This window comes from Acromyrmex echinatior, chromosome 1 (genome assembly GCF_024713525.1).
Source record: "Acromyrmex echinatior isolate Ae372 chromosome 1, ASM2471352v2, whole genome shotgun sequence".
Taxonomy (NCBI): domain Eukaryota; kingdom Metazoa; phylum Arthropoda; class Insecta; order Hymenoptera; family Formicidae; genus Acromyrmex; species Acromyrmex echinatior.
Genome location: NC_141852.1, coordinates 7,096,642 through 7,108,572, shown reverse-complemented (window position 1 = coordinate 7,108,572; position 11,931 = coordinate 7,096,642). Strand labels below are relative to the sequence as shown.

At 31.5% G+C, this 11,931-nt stretch overlaps 1 protein-coding gene across 5 annotated transcripts in view; it reads left to right on the top strand.

The window, feature by feature from the left end:
• Nucleotides 1-8,790: 8,790 nt before the first annotated feature.
• The window catches only part of RhoGAP19D (Rho GTPase activating protein at 19D), a 42,609-nt gene continuing 39,468 nt past the window's right edge, over nucleotides 8,791-11,931 (top strand). For 3 of the 5 annotated variants that reach the window (XM_011062329.2, XM_087414911.1, XM_087414912.1), the window contains exon 1: nucleotides 8,792-9,501. The gene's annotated coding sequence lies outside the window, so the exon portion shown is untranslated. Of the gene's footprint in view, nucleotides 9,502-11,931 lie in introns of all 5 variants that reach the window. The other 2 variants (XM_087414908.1, XM_011062325.2) reach the window with 1 other exon arrangement.

The following is an 11,931-nucleotide window of genomic DNA, read 5'->3' as shown; positions in this document are numbered from 1 at the left end:
ATGGAGCATTTATACATAATAAAAAATCATGAATTTAATAATGTATTAACTAAATATTTATGTTAATAATTTGGCAAATTTATAATGCTAGCGTTGAGCGTTCTTCAGTTACCTCCGGACCTTTTTATGATATGCCTATAGGCACATAATATTATTTAATATTAAGTAATATTTTAAGCATATTCTTAGAAATTATTGTACATTTAATTGCAACCTATAGGGAATTTTTGTCCTCACAAAAAGAGCCCGGAGGTAAATTACATTTAATATTTTAAGGAGAATATGCTTAAAATATTACTTAATATTAAATAATATTACGCGACTATAGGATATGTCTAGGGTTGACGGTCTTTAATAGTATCTCGTCGGTGTTTGTATTCACAGAAAGAATAAGAAAGTCGCATTCATATTTGAACCATCTACGTATTTATAGTTAACCGTGCTTAGCCTAATCTTACCTAATGGCTGCCTGGAACCTGCCAAGCTTTTACCCTTATTCCTGTCAATGCATGGATACACCGCTGGATTTCACTGCTACTACGTTGCACATGCCTCTAGAAAAAAAAAGCGTCTCTAGGAACGCATTAGTCTTGCAGACTCCTGTTCTTGTCAGTCATGATATGTTACAGTAAGAAAGACAATCAATCAATCGATAGTACTAAAGTATTCATCACGTTCACGAACCAAGCTTTTAAACTATCATATGTATGCTAGCCATTCATGACTCAAGATCCTTCAGACATTAGCATCTGCATTCAGCAGAACACAACAGTTTTGCAACTATTTTATTCTGATTGTCTGCTGAGATAGGACTATTCCTCTAAAAGTAATCTAATCAGCGTGAAAAAAACTTCCAATAGTTGCAACATAAATATTCTGTTGAACACAACCATTGTCACAGCTCCTGATATGAAGATTCTGTAGAACATTAATTCTCAGTTGTCTTATATGAACTCAAAATATTAATCTTCAGGCATTATCACGTGATATGACAAAGGATATGACATTCATATGTGCGTATATGATAGAGATTCCGTTAACGTATGTTATTCTTGAGACAAATGAATGATTAAGTGATCATACAAACTTCATGTACTATCAAGTACATTATGAAACCAGAATAAACTGAATCTCACTCTCGTGAAATCATATTGTGTATATGAATAATACTCACCCAGGATGTAGGACAATTAGTGACAAATTTACGAAAAAATATAAGTGAAACTTTACGGAAGGTTGACTTATCGATCGATCGATATAAAAATCGTGAATATATTTCACGATTTTTATCGTGAATACGCAAAGTATCATCTGATAATATAGTCTTTATTCTTTTCTTTATCTGCTGCTGTAAATATGATAGAAATATATCATGAAAGAGTCATATTATGAAATGAATTCTACTCATCACAAAAATAATATTGAAAAAAATTTATTATTATCTAGTGATGATAATTTATCAAAAAAAAATCGTAAACTATCACTATTTCACGAAAAATGGTTAGAGATTGAAGAATTGAAATATTGGTTACGCAAAGAACCACGTGATGCAACTAAATTTTTCTGTTTAATTTGTAATAAGTCTTTCTTGTACACTAAAAAGCGAATCTATTCTCATGCAATTAGTAAACTACATATACATATAAATATAGTTCTATTGAAATAAGCAAATCAAATGAAGATTTTAAATTTCAAATAGTAAATCGTTTGTGACATTTGAAAAGTATAGAAAAGAAGCGGAGATTAGATATGTCGCATTACTCACCGATCACAATATTTCTTATAGACATTCGCACAAGATACTTAATTTATTTCAATATGCAGGAGAAGGTCTTAATGTATCGAAAACTTTGCACATGGACAGAACAAAATGCACAAAGATTATTACGAACATTTTATGTCCAATCGAAACGAAACATCTCGTTAACAAAATTCAGAATACCAAATTTACAGTATTTATTGACTTCACGTCTGACATTTATAAAGATAATATATGGATGAGTTTTCAAGTTTGATACGTTGACTCAGTAACATTAGATGTACGTTCACAATTAGTTGAATTAATGTGTATCGATGTCAAAGATTTCAGTGCAGATAAATTATTTGAGAGACTTAGAAATAAAATATTGGAATTAAATATTCCATTTTCAAATATTGTTGCCTTATTATGCAACAACGCGTCTGTCATGACAGAGAATCATTCGTTATTTAAAAAGGAATTTAAAAAATTATGTCCACATTTAATGACGTTTCTATGTTCTTGCCATTCTGTTGCATTAGTAACGCATAATGCGTGCGATAAAATACCCACATTTTGCGAAAAATTTAGAAAAGATATTTTTACTTATATAAATGATCGCCCAAAACATTTGTCTACATTTAAGGAATTTTGTAAATGTTTCCAAAGAACGAATCATAAAATATTAAAATATGATATACACTGGATTTCTCGCTACACTTATGTAGAAAAATTTTTGGAATATTGGGATATAATTAAAAATTTTCTAGAAACTGTGAGAACACAGTTTGCAAATAATTTATTATTTACAATGTGCATGGTAGAAAACTTATTTTCTTTTTTTAAAATATGTTTTAAATTTCTTTAATACATTTTTTCAAACATTAGAAATGCAAATTTATTTATTGCAATCGCAATCTTTAATTCTTCAACAAATTTGTCAAAACTTTTTAAAGAGTGAGCATTTAACATCTTTATTAACAGATGTAGACTTCTCTTTAAAGAAGAATCAAAAAATTCTTAATACAATTTTTTAGGATCAAAATGTGAAGAATACCTTAATAAATTAATGATGCAAAGGCACGAAAACGTAGTTATGGCTGTTCGACAGAACTGTGTGATGTTTTATGTAACTGCTGCACAAGAAATTCATAAAAAGTTACCTGTGAAAAATATATTTTTATTAAAAAATTACAAGTTTTTAAAAATTTGTTTGAGACTGATATAGAAACATCGTTCAATGATGTTCCCTTCATAGTTAAAACTATTGGTGATTTTGATGAAGATGCTTTAAAAAAAGAATAGATTTCATTAGCGTTTACAATAGAGGAAAAACGACGCCTTTCTTTATTAAGTTTCGATAATATGTGGAAAGAAATTTTGTAATGTCGGCACCCAAATAATATTGCCAAATATCCACTTTTAACAAATGTTTTGAATGCTATTCGATCATTTCCAAATTCAAATGTCGATATAGAAAAAACGTTTTCTCTGTTAAGTTCTACATTGAGAAAATGTCCCATCATTTTACCAACTATGATTAATGCCATTTGCGTTTTTAAGTCAGCATTAAATGCGAGAGGAGAAACTTCCTTAAACATGACAATTGAGAAAGAATATATGTTTCTTCTATCGGCGAACGATTTATATGCTTATAAAGATAAAAAACGTACAAATAAAATCATAATAAGTTCAAGATAATATTAAAAATGTTTTATACATATTTTCAAAACGATAATAAAATTATGAAAAAATTACAGATTATTTTAAATCGTGTCTAAAAATAATACAACAAATTTGATTTACTATCTGGATCATAAGTTATTTTAATAAATAGTAGTATTTCTTTAAATTTGATCTAAAAATATAGAAATGTGTTATAAAATAAATCAATAAAATCTCAATTTTTTAATATAAGTACATTATATATTCAAGAGATTATTTACCTAGAGTTACATTGCGATGCATGAACTAGTTGTCCAGTAAATAAACTAAATATTTTTTTGTTCTATATTTTTGTAACTAATTAGTGAATCGCAATGAGAAATATAAATAAATTATTTTTAAGATTGGAAAGTAAAGCAGACCTTATAAAAAATGTAAAGTTTTTATCTTTTAAAAAATTTTAGTAAAAAAAGAAATAATAACCAAAAAATAAATAAAATTACAAAAAATATGTATTAACCCAACCTGATCTTATTTACATAACTTTTATACGTGTATAGATTTGAAGTGCAAGTATTAAACATGCTTCCAAATTTAATTTTTTTTGCAGGAACTGTATGTGCGATACATCCTCAAGTAGAAGTCATTTTATAAAAATTATAATGATTTTATCAAATGACTTCTGCTTAATATTATCATTTGATACACTTTATTATGATTTTATGGTAAATTCTTGATGGCAAATGATTTTTTTACAATAGTTTTCTTATCTTAGGGGTTGGAATTAATTTCGTAGCGTTTTTAATGAAAGATGTATTTATTCACTAGAGCATTAAAAAAAACCATTACGAAAGTAATTCCATCATTGTCAACGATCCGAATAATTCCAACCCTAATATTCTATTGTGGAACTATGTATATAGGAAAATAAATCGCGATTACATCAAAATTATATCAAACAATGTCAAAATAACAAAGTAACGTCTAATTATGATCAAATGTGAGTATATTTTTCTATTTTTTTTAACATCATTTTGATGGGGAAGATCCTGTTTGCCTACAATCTCGATTGCACACACCATATCAACTGATGCTTAGTAATTTTTCACTGCTTTACCAATGAGAATATTTTATTTTTAAATTGGCCAATTAGCGATGCATGTATGTGATATGCAATGTACAATCGGAGTCTTCCCATTTTGATGTTATTGTGCATTCAGCAAAATATTTATTTTGCGATTATTAAAAGTTTTCTTTGCTGAGATAAAGCATTTATTTCTTTAAATCTAAAAGTATAATCTTTACCAAAAAAAAACGAATGTAAAATAAACATTCTCTTGAATGTGGCTATTATGCCCAACAAACGAGAATGGATTGAAATGAATTGAAATGGATTCAGATTTTCAGAAATATTAATTCACGAAAATTAAATGAATGTTAAATGAATACTTTTCAATTCTGAATGCATTTTTATTCATTTATAGGAATTGCATGGAGCATATCTCTATGCCTTTCAATCTAAAAATAATATTAGCTTTTTTTATGAACAAAACACACACATTGTGAATACTGTTCAATTCAAAATTTTGAATAGGAAATGCAATCCAATTGCATCTAATTGAATCCAATTAAATCCAAAAAAGTATTCGCTATTTAAAATATAAATTCGGATAGAAAAAGTTTTAATCCATTTTAATCCATTCTCGTTTGCTGGATTTTATCTGAAATTTACATAATATATTTGTCAAAGAGTAAAAAAGAAAGCAATTAGATATTATATACTATTTATATAATTGTATCTTAAGAATTTTACAATGCTGTGTGTTACAATGCAAAATAAATCTTCATCAATATATAAATGCCATTAAAATGCATAAATATGACATAAATATATCACCAAAATCTTGTAATAATAAACTTTGATGTTGACAAAAAAAATATTTAATCATGTAATTCGAGTTTGCTAAATAATTCCCAAAGTATTACATGCGGCAATTATATAATTGATACGTAGCAAATCTTATAAAGATATTTCGATGTATCGCATTTTATCTATCGTAAAGATTTCGTCGGAGTTCGGGCTTTATTCTTAAAGAAAAATTTTCGAATCTAAAAGAGAAAAAAATAATTGTAAATACAAAAATTAAGGTCTCTTTCACCAATTCCAATTGCGACGATAATTAATGATCGACTCAATCATTATGATTGCCAACGTGAGGACCATGAAGAATAGAGATCAGTTGCGGGATTCTTTAAACTCTGTTTTATCGACAATTGTCGCTATCGTTAAGCGTGATATGCAATAAGTTACAAACTCTCCGTCGCCAGTCGCAATGCTTCGCAACAGCCAATCAGAAGCAATAATAATTAGTGATGTTTCGTATTTGGGAGTTTTCTAATATCGTGTATTTAGATACGGTGAAAGCTAAAGTTATGTTATTTAGTAAAAAGTCGAACTGCGCACGGTATTGCGAAACTCCCTATTATTAAAGATGTCTTTACATGGCAGCGTCAAACGTCGAGCGTCAGAGCATGCGTAATAATATGTTTAATAATTTTACTGAAATTGAATTTAATGTACAGTCGACCGCAGAAAGATTGCAACACCTTTTTTTCAATGGATTTCGGAATGCAGCTTAGGCCCAGTTGCAATATTACTTTAATTTTAAGCGAGGCTTAAAACTCTCTTTGTCCCTGTCTCTTTTCGACTTTAAAACGAGATAGAGAGAATTTTAAGTTTTGCTCAAAATCAAAGTAACATTGGTGCAACCGGGTTTTACTCACCGAGCGATTGATTCTTATTCATGAATCCACAAATAAGAAGCATCGCTCGGTGAGTAAACTGCATTCTGAAATCTATCGAAAAAAAAGTGTTACAACCTTTCTGTGACTGGCTGTACGAGATACACTAAGTGTGAAATCTTGTAGTTTACACTATATGTATAATGTGAATAAATATAATTTTCATCATTATATGTTAAGATAGTAATGTATATTATTGGGTCATCTAAAAAGTATTCGCTGTTTTTTGTCACTAGATGTGTGTTGATGGTCATATATCTAGTAACAAAGTATCGCGGATACTTTTTAGACAACCCAATATAATCTCCCATAATTTACCATTTTATTACATAAGAGTCTGGAGATTCAAACTTCTGCGCAATATAATCTGCGCAGATGTTCGACGCTTGACTCTTGTTCCCACTGAACTATATATTCAATGGTTACGTTCAGCAGAATACAACAATTTTGCAACCGTTTTATGATTCTCTGCTGAGATAGCATTCCTCTTGATTTAAAAGCATAACCCAATCAGCGCGAAGAAAACTTCCAACAGTTGCAAAATAAACGTTCTGCTGAACGCAACCATTGGAATGGGCATCGAAGAAAATTCGTATCGCAATTGATCAGCCGCCATTTTAGTTTGGACGAATCAGGAGCGTTCGAGCGCGCAGCAATCGATGTATCGATCGATGTAATATTGATATATGGAAATCGATATGGACATGAATGGTATGTAAACAAAAATGTCACTTCAATTTTATTAGTACATTCAATAAAATAACATTAATAATACTTTTCATATCCTACATCGTTAACACATGTGCAGGAATTGATATATTTAATATAAAAATTCTTATCTATGAAATGAAATGCCCTTTTTACTTCTCTGTCCACACCCAGGCACACAGTACTTCATGTTGATGCTTTGCATATTTTACAGTCATGCGATTTTATAATCTTTCAAAATAATCTTTCAAATACAGCTCCATACACAAGATAATCTTGCTGACATGCGTCTCACTAAAAAATACTAAACATAAGTGCGCATGAGCACCTGAAGGCTTTTGATTCGCTCTTATATTGACCAAATTAAAATGGCGATGATCAATTGATGCTACGATTTTCTATGCTTTATAGCGAAGGTGTATGTGATGTACATTCCAGTATATATATAGTTCAGTGTTTACTCCGGATCTATAATATATTTTTAAGCCTTAAGTCATAAGGAATGAATGAATCACAATCAATTATTCTCCTCGCATTCGACTGTAATTGGTCAATTTTTTACGGCTTAAGGTTTAAAACACCTATTGTACATCCAGACTAAGGCCGAAATCAGACTATGCATTGAAGATTGAGATTGAAGATTAAAGATTGAAATTTCATCAATAAGAATAAAGAAATTTTGGCTCTTTTTGTTCTGATTGGTCAAACTTCAATCTTTTAATCTTTAATCTCATTCTTCAATGCGTAGTCTGATTCCAGCCTAATGGCACTTTTAAAAACGGACGACTCTGAACAAATTTTGTAAAAAAATGATGACAATCAACTATTATTGAGTTTTATAACGTATATCTATAAAACTAATAAATCATGAAATTCAAGTTCTTACTTTTATCACTTAAATTTTAACAGTTATGCGAATTTTCGTAAAATTGGCCGTCTTTAAGTTCGGATCTACAAAATATATATATGAACCTTAAGCCGTAAAAAATTGATCAACTACAGTCGAATGTGAGGAGAATAAGTGATTGTGATTCGTCCATTCTTTATACTTTCTTCTATGTTCATTTCCTTAGCTCGGATTTACAATAGATTTTTAAGCCTTATAACTTAAGACTTAAAAATCTATTGTAAATCCGAGCTAAGAAAATGAACGTAGAAGAAAATATATTTCTCTAGGAACCAATGGCTGCGTTCAGAATAAACTTCAAAACTGTTAGGGGCTTCGCACAATAAAAGGGAACAGAGAATAAGAATTTCAACCTATCAGAAATCATGTATTGTGGAATACACAGTTTCTAATAGGTTAAAATTTTTATTCTCTATTCTCTGTTTCCTGTTTTTTTTTTATTGTGCGGAGCCCTTATATGATTCTTTAAGAACCATTTTCACCAAGCTCCGATTAACTTAACAGGGTCTAGTAACTTTACAGGATTCCAACTGAAGTCGGAGAAAAAATGCAAAGAGAGAAATTATAAATATAGATTTGTAATATTAATTTATGTAGCAAGGTTTCTCTCTGGTAGCTGTTTGTTAATAACCTATTTTTGTATTCAACATAATATGTAAAATTACAGTTAATTATAATTAATAAAATATGTTTAACTTTTCAGTTCACATTTTCTCTCCGACATCAGTTTCAGTTGGAATCCTGCAAAGTTACTAGGCCCGTTAAGTCAATCGGAGCTTGGTGAAAGTGACCCTAATATGATTAATTTATACATTTAGATGCAGATATGGAACCAATGGAGAGCAAGACTAATTACATCAAAGAAATTTACAATACAATAGTTACAATATAAAGCTGCTTTTTCTACTGAACGCAGCCAATAGGAGCACTAGTGAGAAACTGGGGACTTGATAGCGGGGTGGATAGCGAGTATTTGCGCTGGGGGAACGACGTTCTCGGCTGCGCCGCGCAGCGCAACGCGTCGCGCATTCGTATTCCGATTTCTGAGTTCGGAGACTTCGGAGTAATCGGAGCCATCGGAGGGAGTCCAGTCTGGCCATGTTATTAACGCGGTCATCTCATACGTCGTCGTTAATAAATCACAGTGCCGAGAAGATAATCGCGCGTTTCACGTAACGAAGTTTTCTCCACGACGACGGTCGACGTAGCCATCCTTCCGGGATACGAGGTATTGCGTGTAGAGCCACGGAGCCGCGGTTAGCTTAGCTACGTCATGTGCGTCTCTCAGGTCTCTCTAGTGTCACAGAATTGAGGACTCCCTCTTCCCTTGGTTGTCCCCTCTCTCCTCCTCCCCCCTTCCCCCCAATTCCCTCCTTTCCCTCCTACTCGTGTCGGAGTACTTCGACGGAGGAGCGAGAGAAAGACAGAGAGAAGAGAAAAAGAGAAGCGGAACGACAAGAAGAGCAGGAAGAAGCCACGCTATAATGCATCCCGGAACGGCGGCCCGTCGCCGATGCGTCGTTGAACGCTGTCGGACGTTTCTCCGGTCGCGCGAGGCTACGTCGTCAGTCTCTCAACGCAACATCGTCGGACGCGGATGAGAAGAGGCGTCCCGCGTCTTCGTGGGCCAGCGGAGGCGCTGCGAACAACTGCGATTAGCGCGTGATATACTCTGCGCGAGGTAAGTCCTAAGTACGTTACACGCAGGAAAGAAGCCTGGTCTGGTGAGCGCAATGAGCGCAATGAGCGGCCCCTCGTACACAATTCTCTTCTCGCTTCAGGGGTCTCAGGGGCCTCAGGGCCCTCTCCCTGTCCCCTTTCTTCGCTTTCTGTCCCGTCCACACGGAGCATTAATCCTTCACGGATCCTCTCGCGCGTCCGTCGCGTTCGTACCGGCGCGATACGACATATTCCGTCTTCGCGAACGTTACTCTGCGCTTAGTTCGTGTTACATTACATATTAGTTCGGAAATCGGGTCTACAATGAATTGGTAATCTGTAGCTAGTCTGAAGAATAATCGGCGAGCCGGTGAATCGAAATCGGTGAATCGGTAGAGTTGGCCAGCAGCCAACTTCTGAAGCTACCGCGACTACCGACTCATTGTAGACTCGGATTTTGAGATCGAGATTACGAATTGAAGATTAGAATTCAATCAGTCAAATAATAATAATAATTTTAACTCCTTTTGTTCTAATTGGCTGAATTCTAATCTTCAATCCGTAACGCGTAACATAACATGAACTTTAGCGCGTCTTGCTCCGAATTGAAGATTGCGGCTCTTTGCTCCAAAATGCCGTCGAGATCCCAATCCATACTCCATCGTCAACAACGTGAAGAGGAAAAGTCCTTGTTTCCGGCAATTTTCCAAGGAACGCAACTCTTATCCTGTAGGCGATTTGTTATTGAAAGAGACGCGCGTTTAACATTTTGCAAGTTTAAAAAATAGGATGGTCGGACAATTTCCTCCTAGAAAAAATAATTTGTACGCTCTAAATATATCGCCCGCATGGTATAGATTTATAATTTTATATATGCATCAACATGATGTGGATTTTAAATAACACGGGTTTTAAATCCATACTATTATGGTGTTGATATAAATATGAGAAGTTTGTAAATCTACACCATATTGATACTGATATAAACACTAGAAGTTATAAAGCCATTCCATGTTGTGGTTTAGATAATATTAATTCTTATACAGTAAGAATGAAATAGATACCTCATGGTTAAATACTTTTTAGAGTACTATCGATATGTTGAAATCTTGTCCCAATACCTTCCTTAATCTGTACGTGGAAAAAATTATTTAAAAAAAATCATTTTTAATAATTTTTAAATAACTAATTACCTAATATTTTTTAACTACGTTAGTTAATAGCAATTTAATTGAAAATAATATAGCGAATTCAGTCACTAAATTAGATTAGTGTATACTAAAAGCTGCTATACATGAAATTAGCAAAATTAAATGTGAAAGTATATAAATATTTTAAATAATTAAACTATTTAATGATATTACGTTATTTAACAGAATATATATATATATATATATATATATATATATATAATATAAAATTTCATTGTTAGTGTTGATTATACTATGTCAGTGCATATATTTTATATAAATTAGTCCTTTTAATATACATTAATCCAGTACAATTGAGTGTAATGCAAGTGATCGAATTCATCAATAAGTCCGTTTTTTATAGCTGAACTGGTATCAGTACACTCGTACTTAAAATGAAGTAAATGTGTATATATTTGAAGTTTGCGAAATGGCGAAAGGGAGAAAAAAGTTTTACTGCAGTTGCTAAAGAACATTGCTATTATATGTACAATTGTACGAGAAAAAAATCTTGTTGCGTAAATTGGAAATCTGGTAGATATAACTGGAAAGATACACTGAAAGAAAAGTGTTTGATATTTGCGATTATAATTGTATGGTAAAATACGTATTAAGAGTTCCATTTTTACATTTTCAATTTTTATTACTGTTGTAATGTTAGCAATAATAATTATATTTATAGTTGTACCAAAAAATATATTGGCACAAAAAATTATTGCTGATAAAATATATGGTAAAATAATTATGGGAATTCATTTTTATAATTACTGCTATAATATTAACAATAATTATTATTATTTACAGTTTTATCAAAAAAAAACATGTGTAGTTGGCAAGGAATATAAATTGTGGTAATTGCAATCATTTTTTTCCTTAGTGTACAAATCAAATACTTATATAATTAAGTTTATCAAATATTCTAGCTATAAATATTGAGATAGAAATTCCACTAAAAATTCTCTCTGTCTCTGTTTTCACTTTTGGTATCCATAATGTATTAGTGTAGATGTTTTGTTGGTATAACCATAATATTTTTAATGTTTTCATTGTCAGTGTATTATAACTTAATAACAATATTAACAAATTACATTACTTTTATTTTAATGAAATATTATTTAACACAGAAGTAAATAGAGAAGCGAAAAATGTCATTTATTAATATTGTTATTGACTCAACAAGATTATTTTCAACTAGATTACGAGTAATGCTGTCAATACATTTTATCACTTTGTAACTTGTATATAATTTCATTTTATGCAAA